The sequence below is a fragment of the Bos javanicus genome, chromosome 11 (genome assembly GCF_032452875.1).
Source record: "Bos javanicus breed banteng chromosome 11, ARS-OSU_banteng_1.0, whole genome shotgun sequence".
In the NCBI taxonomy this organism is placed as follows: Eukaryota; Metazoa; Chordata; class Mammalia; order Artiodactyla; family Bovidae; genus Bos; species Bos javanicus.
This window is the reverse complement of record NC_083878.1, coordinates 2,059,087-2,073,390: the sequence shown is the minus strand read 5'-3', so window position 1 is coordinate 2,073,390 and position 14,304 is coordinate 2,059,087.

The window sequence follows — 14,304 nt, the reverse complement described above, 5'->3', positions numbered from 1 at the left end:
GACTATGTCCACATGAGGATTACTGCTCAGAGATAAGCAGGATACATACCCAACATGGATGCATCTCAAAATAGCCATGTTGAGTAAAACAAGCCAGACAAGATTTATCTCATTGTATGATTCCTTTTTTGTAATAATCTATAAAGTGCAAGTTAATGTATAGTAACAGAAAGTAGATCAATGGTTGCCTGGGGATAGGAGAGGGTGGGGAGAGGTGGGAGGGAGGGATGACAGAAGGGTATAAGGAGCTTTTGCGAACAACAGGTATGTTTATTATCTTGACTCTGGTGATGGTTTCACTGTACATGCAATGTCAACATTTTCCAAAGTGTATACTTTAAACATGTGTTCTTTGTTATTGAAACATCATTAAAATGGTTAAAAAGTTATAGTTATGAGACCACCCTGGTAGTCCAGTAGTCAAGAACCCGGCTGCCAATGCAGGGGATGCAGGTTTGATCCCTGGTTCGGGAAGCTTCCACATGCTGCAGATCAACTAAGCCCTGGGCCACAACTGCTGAGCCTGAGCTCTAGCCCCACTGTGCAACAAGGGAAGCCACCACAACCAGAGGCCCGCGCACTGCAACTAGAGAAAGCCCACACGCAGCGCCCATGCGCAGCACCCACGCGCAGCAAGAAGAACAAGCTCAGCCAAAACTAAATGAATAAAAGTACATTTAAAAAATTATAGTTACAACCACCAGGGGGCAGGCAGAGCTCCCCCAATAGTCCCTGTTTGTTTACTGAATGAGGCGGTACCTGCTACCCTGTAGAAACTGATCATTCTAGTAAAAAGTCATCTCTCTTCTCAAAGAAATATTGTGAAGTTGGAAATGCTTGCCCGCTACACAGGTAAATCATTCCAACTTGAACTGCTAGATGTGGGATTCCTAGGAGCTATAATCCCCTACTAGCATCCCAGTTCAGGTTAAACATATTCCAGATTTGTGCTACAAAGACTAGTCTTGAAAGAATCCCATTTGCCTCTCTTCTTCTCATGCAGGGCTTGCAAATGGTGAGTAGGTGGCAGTGGAAATCTTCAGAAGGTTCTTTCTTTGATTAGTGATGCAAAGAGAGAGCCTATGGACTAAGGGGCAGAAAGAAAAAAACCTTTACTTGTTCAACTGATGGAAGACTCAGTCCAACCTCTGCCATATGGTCAATGAAGAAGTCAGAAAAAGCCAGCTGTGTGGGCTGGGGCTGCTGTTACTTCTCAGGGTCTCTGTTTCCCCCTATCTAAAACAAGGAGATAGGGCTTCCCTGGTGGTCCAGTGGTTAAGAGTTCGCCTTCCAATGCTGGGGACATGGGTTCGATCTCTGGTCGGGGCACTAAGATCCCGCCTTCCGTGGGCCACCAAAGCCCATGCACTGCAACTGCAGAGCCCACGTGCTCTGGACCGGCATGCCACAACTAGAGAGAAGCCTGCACGCCACAAGGAATGATCCCACATGCTGCAACTAAAACCCAATGCAGCCAAAAATAAATAAATACATATTTTTAAAATAAAAGAAGTAAAAAATTAAAAAATAAAACAAGGGGATAGACCAAGTGGCTCATTAACTGGGGCTGAGACTGCTGTTCCAGGCTCATGGGGAACAGTTCCTGACACTCAGTAGGCACAACCCCGGGTCCCTGGTCCCTCACTCAGGAGACTGACACAGCCATGAGACCCTCACGGGAAGCCCTGCCTGAGTAAGCAGCTGTAAGTCCTGAGCTTAAGTTTCACTTTGGACAATGGTGATTTCTTAGAAAGAAAGCTGTCCCTGCCTCTGGGTGGATCTGTAGAGCCCACACAGCAGGGCAGTAGTATTTTTGTCTCATCTCATTCCTGGGGATGAGTTCAGTGTCTGGTAAACTTAAACTAGGAGTCTCTCTCTTTGGGAGCATCGCAGATATAACCAAACAATCAGGGTAAGATTTTTCATCTTACAAATGGAGCTGTTGCTGTGGAAGAGGCGATGACCTCTGGTTCATAGGAGCTTGGTTACTAAGATTCATGTTAACAAATACTCTTCTTTTAAATATTTATTTATTTGTGGCTGTGCTGGGTACTCGTTGCTGTGCCGGCTTTTCTCTAGCTGCAGCGAGGGGGGTTATTCTAACTGTGGTGCACAGGCTTCTCAGTGCAGTGGCTTCTCTTCTCACAGAGCTCTAGAGCACAGGCTCAGTAGTTGTGGTGGATGGGGTTAGTTGCTCTACAGCACGTGGGATCTTCTCAGACCAGGGATCAAACCATGTCTCCTGCACTGGCAGGTGGATTCTTCATCACTGAGCCACCAGCGAACACTCTTAAAAGCATATCATCCTGAAGGCCAGGGAGAGCAGCCCAGTACATGTTCTGTCTGCCTCCTGAGCTGGGTCTGGGACACGTCTTCTGGGCAGCTACCAGGGAGCATCATGGGTGAGGGGGATTGCCATCCCTACAGCCAGGGTCATTCCTTGAAGCCCACGAGCCATGTTCTCCGTGGCCCTCAGGAAACCCGTGTGTGTCCTTTTAAAGGGGTCCTTAACCTCAGGCCCTCTGCCAGTGCTGGGACCACAGCAGTCCTCAGAAGAGACCCCCACAGCTGCACCCCTTCCTGAAGTCCCGCTTGGTGACGTGCTCTCTGGCCATCTGCAGTCTCTTCCTTCCTGAACCTGTCCTGCCCTTTCCAGAGGCCCCACGGGGATGTGAATTACACTCCCCTTCTGAGTCCCAAGCTGCTAGTGGGGAGTAAGACTTCTCTCCAACTTCCAGCTGTCCTCACCCACCACCCTGGGGGTTTTATTTCTGTTTACTCCAAGCCCACCAGCTGTGAGCAGGCTTCCAAGAGCCCTCACCCTCTGCTCCCAGGGTTGGCGAGAGCCTCCCTCTTACCCAGAGCCTTCTTGGTAGCCCCCTGGCAGCTTCTGCCCAAAGCTGGTGGCCTACAACAAAGCAAGAGACCACTCTCAACACCGGGTCCCATCCAGTCCCTCCTTCCCTTCTACTGAGCTAAAAAGAACCTGAAGGAATTCCTGTTATTAAGCTGTACAGCAGGAAGGCAGCTTCCAAAGAAACTGCTCCGAAGTGCTAGAGCAGCAAAGGGTATTTCAGGATTTGGAAATGGAGATACTTGGAGACCAAACTTCTGAGAGTGGACACAAGAGCAGCGATCTGAGCATGTGTCATGTCAGCTTTAGCAAAACAGAGCACTGGTTGGCCGGAGCGAGAACAAGAAGACCTGAGGTTCCCTTGAGAAGGTCAGAGGGATGATTTTTCAGAAGCTCAGCAGGACAAATAGGATTTCCCAGCTGGAGTGAATGGGCTTGGGGGAAAAGCCATGAGAACAGGGTGGAGATTCAAGACAGTTCAGGAGGGACTTTCTGGGTGGTCCAGTGGTTAAGACTCTGTGCTTCCAATGTTGGGGGCTGCGGCTCAACCCCTGGTTGGGAAACTAGATCCCACATGCTGCAACTAAGAGTTTGCCTGCTGCAACTAGTGATCCCGTGTGTGTGTGTTCAGTCACTTAGTTGTGTCCACCTCTGGGACTCTACGGACTGTAGCCCACCAGTCTCCTCTGTTCATGGGATTGCCAGGCAAGAATACTGGAGCGTGTTGCCAATTCCTACTCCAGAGGATTCTCCCAACCTAGGGATCAAATCCAGGTCTCTTGCATCTCCTGCATTGGCAGGCGGGTTAAGTCCAATGATCCCGTGCTCAGTCACTCAGTCATATCCGACTCTTTGAGACCCCATGGACTTCAGTCTGCCAGGCTCCTCTGTCCATGGAATTCTCCAGGCAGCAATACTGGAGTGGGTTGCCAAATGATCCCATACACCCCAACAGAGTTGGAAGATCCTGCATGCCACAACCTAGATCCGGCATAGCCAAATAAGTGAATAAATACATATGTATTTTTGAAGAAAAGATAGTGGGAAAATACAGTCTTTTACTTACACATATGTGTGCAAACATACACACACACACACACCCTCATACTGCTGCATACTCTCAAATGGCAGCATTGTCCAGGCTTCTGTGTCTTGGGACGCATAGGAACAAAGTCTGCCCTCCCCTCAGCAGGAAGCCACGTGGGACTTCCAGTGGCCAGGACATCTGATGTGAGCTTGTGAGTCTACACTCACTGCTGCTACTGCTGCTAAGTCGCTTCAGTCGTGTCCGACTCTGTTCAACCCCACAGACAGCAGCCCACCAGGCTCCCCCGTCCCTGGGATTCTCCAGGCAAGAACACTGGAGCGGGCTGCCATTTCCTTCTCCAATGCATGAAAGTGAAAAGTGAAAGTGAAGTCACTCGGTCGTGTCCGACTCTTAGCGACCCCATGGACTGCAGCCTACACTAGGTCTCTCCAAATTCACTGCTTGGTCACACCTAGAGAGGGGCCTTGAGTTTGGCTCGCCAGTGAGGGCTTGTTCCTGGTGTGCTGGGGCCTCACGGCAGGCTCTGAGGCTGTTAGTGCCCAGAAGCTGGGTGTGCTGAGAAACCCCTAAGAATGTGAGTCAGCCTCAGTGGGTCGGGGAGGCATCCGCTTGGATGGCTGCCAGGTTGTCTCCCCTTCCTGCATCGGTCAAATGACTCCCTCCCTTCCGAAGCCTCCCTTCGTATGAAGCCCTCCCTGTCACAGACTGGTGTGGCTCAAATCCTTGATGTCATCTGGCCAGTGGGTCACCCCAGTGGGGCGGAGCTGGGGGGGGGATGGCTGCTGGCCACACAGCTGCTCCTTAACTCAAAAGCCATTGCTGATTCTGGGGAGATCCTCTCCCCTCGAATTTCCAGCCTTTCCATGGATGAAGATCTTTATTTAGAATCTGGAAAATAAAAAATAAAAACCATATACTGGCTCCTTCCCTGAGGTATATCTAAGAGTAGATGCAGTTCTAATGATTGCTGATAGAGAAAATAAAAACCAATAGAAAGCTGCTCTGAATTTGGTTATGTTTTTAAATGATACTTGTTAGCATCACAAACACATCTACACATATCTGAAAAAAAGCGCTGAAGGGCATGTAGGAGCTTGAATTACAGATGATGCTCAGATCCAGTCCCCAGGGTCCTCAGGGTGAGGGCCATAGGTTTATAAAATCAGAAAGTCCCCCAGCTCTCTAGGAGACCTGGACTTGGCAGTGTGCATGCGCGTGCACACACACACACACACACATTCCTGCTTCACTCCGGCTACAGCTGGCCCTAGTAGATCAGGCTGTAAGGTGTCCGGGTGATCTCTGAGACCCTCCGTGAAACTCTAGGTTTCAGTGATAACAATGCTGAGGTCAGGGCCTTCCAAAAAGGATGTGAGATATATGTATACACAAATACCCACAATGGAATATTACTCAGCCATAAAAAGAAATGAAGTAATGCCATTTGCAGCAACATGGATGGCCTTAGAGATTATCATATTAAGTGAAGTAAATCAGACAGAGAAAGACAAATATCATATGGTATCACTTATATGTGGGAGCTAAACAAATTGATATAAGTGAACTTATTTACAAAACAGAAATAGACTCACAGACACAGAAAACAAATGTATGGTTATCAGAGAGGATAGTAGAGGGTAAGGGGGATAGATAAATTAAGAGTTTGGTCTTAACATATACACACTGCTATGTATAAAGTAAGTAAACAACAAGGGCCAATTGTCTAGCACAGGGAGCTATATTCAATGTCTTGTAATAACCTAGAATGGAAAAGAATCTGAAAAAGTATATATTGGGCTAGCCAAATAGTTCAAGTTTGTACGGGTTTTTGATAACATCTTACAGAAAAACCCAAACAAACTTTTTGCCCAATTCCACATATATACAGATACACACACATATATATGTATACACACACACAGATGCATATACAACTGGATCACTTTGCTGTACACCTGAAGCTAACACAACATTGTAAATTAACTATATTTCACTTGCTGCAGCTGCTGCTGCTGCTAAGTCGCTTCAGTCATGTCTGACTCTGTGCGACCCCATAGACAGCAGCCCACCAGGCTCCCCCTTCCCTGGGATTCTCCAGGCAAGAACACTGGAGTGGGTTGCCATTTCCTTCTCCAGTGCATGAAAGTAAAAAGTGAAAGTGAAGTCGCTCAGTCGTGTCCGACTCTTCGCGACCCCATGGTCTGTCCATGGGATTTTCCAGGCAAGAGTACTGGAGTGGGGTGCCATCGCCTTCTCCGATACTTCACTTAAAAGTGGTTAAAAAATGGACTTCACCGGTGGTGCAGTGGATAAGAATCCACCTGCCAATTCAGGGGACAGGAGTTTGATTCCTGGTCCGGGAAGATACCTCATGCCACCGAGCAACTAAGCATGTGTGCCTCAACTACTGAGCCTGTGCTCTAGAGCCCGAGAGCCACAATTACTGAGGCCACATTCTGCAGCTACTGAAGTCTGCATGCCCTTGAGCCTGTGCTCTGCAACAAGAGAAGCCATCACAAGGAGAAGCACGAACACCATAATGAAGAGTAGCCCCACTCTCTGCAACTAGAGAAAGCCCACACGCAGCATTGGAGTAAAAGTAAAATTTTAAAAATGGTTAAAAAATGATAATAACACTCTAATCAGCTTCTTAAAAGTACAGATTCTTGTATTAACCTTGGGGCAAATGGATGAGAATCTCCAGGGCTTGGGCCCAGAGCTGTATTTCTTTAAAGCTTCCCAAGTCTGGGCAACACACAAAAAGACAACTCTATCAACCCCACATGTGCATCCAAAGAAAAATCCCAAATAAATTATGGCTTACATAAAGAACACTACAGCATTAGTATGCTGGCTCCTGCTGGAATTATTCCTCTTTCTGCATAAAGCTTTACTTTGATTCCTTTGCTGTCTGGGAGCAAAGTTTCAAGACAATAAGACACGGAGGCCAAAGGACTGCTCATCCCTAGCCATCTCTCCACCCAAGGTGCAGTTGCTCCTGAGCCTGAATGTCCTGGGCTCCGGTGTCGGTGGCACCCTTGTTCCAGAGGTGGACTGGAGGGGTTTGGCTACAATCCATAGCCAGGTCTCAAGGGCATGACTGAGGTTGGGGGTGGGGTGTTCTGAGTGCTAGCTTTCTGAAAGCAGAAATCACAGGTCTGGAGCACAGCCTACCTTGGCTCCTTCCTCCTTCAGAACATGAAGAATGAAACTGTTCTCTAAACAATAAGCAAGCCTGATCTTCAAAGACTGGTCAGAAATGGAAAGTGTGCAGACCTACACAGTGCTGCTATGTGAGCTTCACAGATCCTGGTGAAACCAGCCTGAGAACATGAGCCCTGGTTTATTCTCTCTGTCTGATCCCTTGAGGAGGAGAAATCATCACATGATGGGGTTAGTGTGTCCAGGAGGCTGCCAGAACCATGGCTTCTGAATTGGTTCACTAGTCTATCAGTTTAATTTAGTAGTGCGTGCACGCTAAGCCGATTCGGTCGCGTCCAACTCTTCGTAACAAATAACAGCTTAAAAGAGAAAACCTTGGGATTGCTCCAAGAGAGGCCCAAAACACTGATCAAAGTTACACACACTCTTGAAAAGAATCTCTTGGCAAACTAGGAGGAAAGAGAGTTTCCTTAATGTGATTCATTGTACAGACCAGAGTAAACCTGGAACTTAAGGGCCTTAGAAACATTCCTTCCATTTAAGGATGAAATAGGACATGCATGCCCACTCCTCCACCATTAGTTCTGTCTCTGCGGTTGACCCAGTCTTCATTTGTAGTGGACATGATCCTCCTACATAGTCCAAGAATATCAATGGACAAACTCTTAGAGCAAATACAAGGGAGGCTTAGGATGGCCAGATACAGGCAACCCCATAGGAAATTGTCAAGTGGCCAGTGTCCCAGAATGACCAGTAACATAAAAGAGATTCTAGCCATGATAGCAACACAAATTATAAAGAACACAAGAACACACATAACAGACAATGTGCAAAATTGCTAAGGGGGAAACAATAAATCTCTACTGAAAGATATAAACAGCTCAATCAAATGGAGACATGATTTTCAGGGGTTAGAAGACTCTGTAGGCAGTTGTGTCCATAGGTCTGGAGCTGAGATAAAGGGAGGTGATAAATGGACTAAAACATCCTTCCCATGGGTGTGAGTAATTTCTTCAAGGAAGAATGTGGACACAGAGCAGAAAGCAAGGTAGCTTCACATGGAATGCTGCAGGTCACCAAGCCAGATAAATAGACGGGAGACAGGACAGTGTGAAGTCACTGAAGCCCAGGAAGGAAGCAGTGTCAAAGCAAGGAGGCCCAGTGGTATCGACAGCTGATGAGAGGTCGAGGAAGCTGGGGTTGACCCCAGGTCAGCTACATGCAGTAAGGAGTTAATTAGTGACCTGCAAAGGAGTAGCTTTCTTGGGATAGATAGTGATGTTGAGATGCCTTCACCAAACAGCCCATCCACATTATCCTTCAGTGACCCTCCAGGGGATTCCCCATTTGAACTTCTAGACCACATTTTAGAACTTCCGAGCAGCTTTTAGACCTCCTTATAGATGTGAGCTATCACACAAATAAAACTTCAGGTGCAGATTAATTTAACCAAACATTTTAAAAAGAAAATAATACCAATCCTGCACAATTCAGAAAATGGAAAAGGAGAGAAAACTTCTCAACTTATTCTATGGGACAGGCCTTACCCTAATATTCAAACTAGACAAACACATTACAAGACTATTATAGAACAACAAACCTTATAAGCCAAGACACAAAAGACACAAAATCTTTGGCAAATATTAGAAGGTTGAATTCAACAAAAACCATTTTTCTACAAATCCATTAAAAATACATCATGACCAAGTGGAGCTTATTCTACAATGCGAAGTTAGTTTAACATTTAAAATTCAACTGATGTAATTCCCCATATTAACAGACTAAAGAAAACCCATTTGATTATCTCAACAGATGATGAAAAAGCATTTGACAAATCTGACTAAATTCAGCAACTTTTCATGGTTAAATCTCTCAGAAAATAAAAAACAGAAACTTCAACAACTTTCAGTTCAGTTCAGTTCAGTCGCTCAGTCATGTCCAACTCTTTGTGACCCCATGAATCGCAGCATGCCAGGCCTCCCTGTCCATCACCAACTCCCGGAGTTCACCCAGACTCACGTCCATTGAGTCAGTGATGCCATCCAGCCATCTCATCCTCTGTCGTCCCCTTCTCCTCCTGCCCCCAATCCCTCCCAGCATCAGAGTCTTTTCCAATGAGTCAACTCTTCCCATGAGGTGGCCAAAGTACTGGAGTTTCAGCTTTAGCATCATTCCACCCAAAGAAATCCCAGGGCTGATCTCCTTCAGAATGGACTGGTTGGATCTCCTTGCAGTCCAAGGGACTCTCAAGAGTCTTCTCCAACACCACAGTTCAAAAGCATCAATTCTTTGGTTCTCAGCCTTCTTCACAATCCAACTCTCACATCCATACATGACCACAGGAAAAAACATAGCCTTGACTAGACGAACATTTGTTGGCAAGGTAATGTCTCTGCTTTTGAATATGCTATCTAGGTTGGTCATAACTTTCCTTCCAAGGAGTAAGCGTCTTTTAACTTCATGGCTGCAGTCACCATCTGCAGTGATTTTGGAGCCCCAAAAAATAAAGTCTGACACTGTTTCCACTGTTTCCACTGTTTCCCCATCTATTTCCCATGAAGTGATGGGACCAGATGCCATGATCTTCGTTTTCTGAATGTTGAGCTTTAAGCCAACTTTTTCACTCTCCACTTTCACTTTCATCAAGAGGCTTTTTAGTTCCTCTCCACTTTCTGCCATAAGGGTGGTGTCATCTGCATATCTGAGGTTATTGATATTTCTCCCGGCAATTTGATTCCAGCTTGTGCTTCTTCCAGTCCAGCGTTTCTCATGATGTACTCTGCATATAAGTTAAATAAGCAGGGTGATAATATACAGCCTTGACATACTCCTTTTCCTATTTGGAACCAGTCTGTTGTTCCATGTCCAGTTCTAACTGTTGCTTCCTGACCTGCATACAAATTTCTCTTCTCAACAACGTTAGCCTGACAAAAACCATCTGTGAGATACATCCAACAAGTACCTTGTTTAGTAGCAAAAGACTGAATGCTTTCTCTCTGAGATTAGAAACAAAGCAAGAATACTCACTCTCACTATAACTATTCAGTGTTTTAATGGAGGTCCTAAACAGTGTCATAAGGCAAGGAAAAGAAATGAAAGGCATCTAAATTGAAAAGGAAAAAATAAAATGTCTTTATTCACAGATGACATGATTGTATCTATATAAAATCCTACAGAATCTATGAAAAACTATTAGAATTATTAAATGAGTTTAGCAAGGTCATACAAGATCAGTATACAAAAATCAACTACATTTCCACATATAGCACCAAACATTTAAAAATGAAAATGTCATTTACAGTAGCATAAAAAGGAAGGATATTAACAATGTGTGTAAGATCATGAAAAAATAGTTGCTGAGAAGTTAAAGAAGATTAAATAAATGGAGAGATATGCCACATTTAAAGATTACAAGACTCATATTGTGAAGATGTCAGTTTTCCCAAAGTTGATCTGTAGATTCAGTGCAATCCCAATCATAGACTCATTAGGCAGAAAATTGATATGGAAATGTAAAAGACCTAAAAGAGTCAAACAATTTTGAAAAAGAAGAAAAAAGAGGGCTTACAATAGCTGATTTAAAGGCTTATTATAAAAGTACAACAGTTAAAAAAAAAAAAGTACAACAGTGTGGTATTGACTAAAAGATAGACACAAATCAAGGGGTACACAAAAGAGAATCCAGAAATAGACCTACAGTATATTGTGAAACCATTTTTGACAAACACGACCAACTGATTTTTGACCCAGGCTCCAAGGTAATTCGATGAGGAAAAGGGTAGTCTTTTCAACACGTAGTGCTAGAAGCCTTGGATATTTGAACAGGAAAAAAAAATAATGATCTTACTTTAGGCTACACACAAAAATTAACTGAAAATGGAACGTAGATCTAAACATAAAAGTTAGATCAATAGAATTTCTAGAAGATAGTGTAGGAAAAAGAATCTTCAAGACTTTGGGGTAGGCAAAGACTGAGGTGTCTTAGAAATACAAACAGCAAAAAAAAAAAAAATGTGCCGTTACTGAGTGTAACCCAGTAGGGAGCAGGTGGTGACTGATTTTTGGTAAATCAGTCTTCATAAATATAAAATCTTCTGCTTTTCAAAAGACAGTATTAAGAAAACAAAAAGCCAAACCACAAACTGGGAGGATAAACTCACAAAGGTCTTGTATCTGCCAAATGTCTTGTATCCAACTTCAGTCATGTATTCCTCAACGATATGTACAATTATTGTTGTTGTTGCTCAGTTGTGTCTGATTTTTTGAGACCCCATGGACTGTAGCCTGCCAGACTCCTCTGTCCATGGGATTTCCCAGGCCAGAGTACTGGAGTGGGCTGCCATTTTCTTCTCCAGGGGGTCTTTCTGACTTAGGGATCAAATCTGTGTTTCTTGTTTGGAAGGCAGATTCTTTACCACTGAGCCACCAAGGAAGCCAAATGTACAATTAATTGCCTCTCATTAATTCTGGTTCTGTATTGTGAGTCGATCCACTTGCTAATATATGACCCACCTGTAACCCCCAAATCAACCCTCATGGCCCTTCTACAGTCATTTGTGAACATGTGCAGACTACTTAGGAACTTGACTCGCCTGATATACAATTTTTGGCTGAGGTTGAACAAGGTGATGCTCTGCCTTCAGGTTTCAGCCCTTGTCCTGATATCAAGCATCCTTTTCATGGTCCATTTAGTGCCATGTGTTTTGCATTTTTGTGCTTTGTGTTGGTGATCTTGTTTTTTCAAATAGTGCCCAAGCATAATGCTGGCTGCTGTTGACCAAGTACCAAAAGCTGCAATGTGCCTTACAGAGAAAAATGCCTGTGTTAATAAGGTTCATTCACGAATAAATTAGAGTGCTGTTGACCATGAGTTCAACGTGAATGAATCAACAAATTACATTAAACAAGGTACCTTTAAATAGAAACAGAACAAATGATGTATTTGCCAGCTGGTGAAAATGTAGTGACCACAGGCTTACAGAACCCGATCCTACATTTACCCTAGGAGAAGTAGTTCATTATTTACTAAGCCAGTGTCTCTGGTGACTTTACCAAAATAACTACTGCAAATAATGAGATTCAAATATATATCTGATTGTGTGTGTCTGAAGCACTATTGTCCTATTGCACTCAAGATTTCAGAGTTGCAATTTCTTTCATGTTTGCAGGGAAATAATTTTCAATGAAGCTGGGACTACGTTATAGGTTCTGGGCTATGGAGGGCGTGGTGTGTTCCTGCAGGTCTGGCGCAGGCGCACTGCTTCCGGAACCTCAGACTGATGGGCGGGGCAGCGTCTGTGCACACAGCCCACTACTGCCATCTTGGGTTGACTGTGGGGGGCAGCTTCTCCTCAAGGTGGCTGCCAGTCAGGGTGTTGGTGAAGTGTTAGGTGCCAGGCATCTGCACACGGCTCCCTGTAGGCCACTGAAACTAGGTTTCACACAAAAGAGGTTAGTCCTATCACCTGAATTCCAGCTTATTTGTCTTGGGGAGCTCATAGGTTGGTAGTGACCACTGTCGTGCTCTAAGTGGCTCAGCTCTGAACGGGCCTGGAGCCGATTCTCCCGGAAGTCTGGCTGTGAAGGGGAAGAGCACAGTGGGCGGAGAGCTTTGGGGGTTTTTTGGTTTGATTGGGACTGTTGCTGGTTTCTTATATTTGGGTCTTGCTGTTACTCTGTGGCTCCATCGGTGTTGACCTTGGTCTTGTTTGGAGGGACGGGACCTGAGCAGGAGCTGAGGTGTAACCCATCAGGGAGCAGGTTGTGGCTGAAGGTTGTGCGCCGCAAGGGATGCTGGGAGGAGGGCGGGGCTTGGACAAGGGAAGGCCCCGCCCCCATTCCTCCCCCCCCCCCCCGCCGCCGCCGCCACCACTTTCTAGGGCCCAAGAGGATGGAGGTAGGTTTGTATTATGGGAAGGACCAGGAGCAAGCAAAGAACCCAGCGAAGACAAGCGAGCGGGAGATTGCTCTGAACAACTTCTTCCCTTTTTCCTTCTCCTCCTCCCTTTTAAAATTTTTAGTCCTTAAAAAAAATTTTTTTTTTAGAAGTAGGAGGTGAGGTCACTCACTGTGCTGGAGTGGGTAACCAATAGGGACGTGAGAAGAGACCTGAGTCTGAAATCTATTTCAATTCGTGGATGAGCCGCCATGGCTGGCTGAGGCCCTGGTGACTCTGGAGCCAGGCAGGTCGGTGGGACTCAAGAACACATGTTCTTGGTGTGGCTGTGTCAAACAAAGTACAAGGTCCTTTTAGCCAGGCTGTGAGGGGGTGTCCACTCCGTGGGGGTCTGTTCTCTCACCGTAGCTGGAAGAACAGTCTCCTTGAGCGAAGTGTATCCTGGGTGGGAAGGATGGGGTCCTGGTGCCCACACATGCTCTCTGGTAGCACAATGATAAAATAATCCACCTGCCAATGCAAGAGATGGGAGAGCCTAGGGTTCGATCTCTGGGTCAGGAAGATCCTCTGGTGAAGGAAATGGCAACCTACTTCAGTATTCTTGCCTGAAAAATTCCATTGACAGAGGCGCCTGGTGGGCTACAGTATATGGGGTAGCAAAGAGTCAGACACGACTGAGGACGCATGCATGCATGTGCTGAAATACAAGCATCTTCAGGGGACACTGGCCCTTTGAAACTCCAAAGGTGAACAGGGGCATCTGAGAACCTGTATGTAGCTGGGGGAGTTGGGGAGACCCATCCTGGAAGGGACATGGGACTGTGGGGGGTGGAACATTTCTTCAGGGGTGGTTCCCCTGCCTGGGTGCCCGCTCAAACTACCTGCTTCAGGACTGGTCTGAGCCTCTTAGCAGAGACCTCAGCGGGCTGTGGTCCAGAGTCTGTACAGTGGAAGTGGTAATAGCATTTGCCTGGTAGGATTGCTGAGAGATGACAGCAGAGAATGGGTGGGGAGCTCTTAGTTTCAGTCCCATTGAGAATGCACGCTGGCCACTCGGGTCCCTCATGTTTAACACAGGAAGGACAGAGCTGAGCAGGTGGTGAGGGGCAGGATGGGCCCTAAGGTGACCACAGGGCAGCTTTCTCATCCATCAGCCCTTCCCACCTGCCTGGGGGTGAGGCCAGAAACCCCTTTTCCTTCCACTACAGCTAGGGGGTTGTGCATACAGGACACCCTGTGGGGAGACCCCCTGAGGAAGGTCAGGGACCCTTCCTCAGAATCAAAGGCTGGAAACCCACCTGACTCAGGTGAGTAGGGTGAAGGGCAGGCAGCCCTATCTGAACA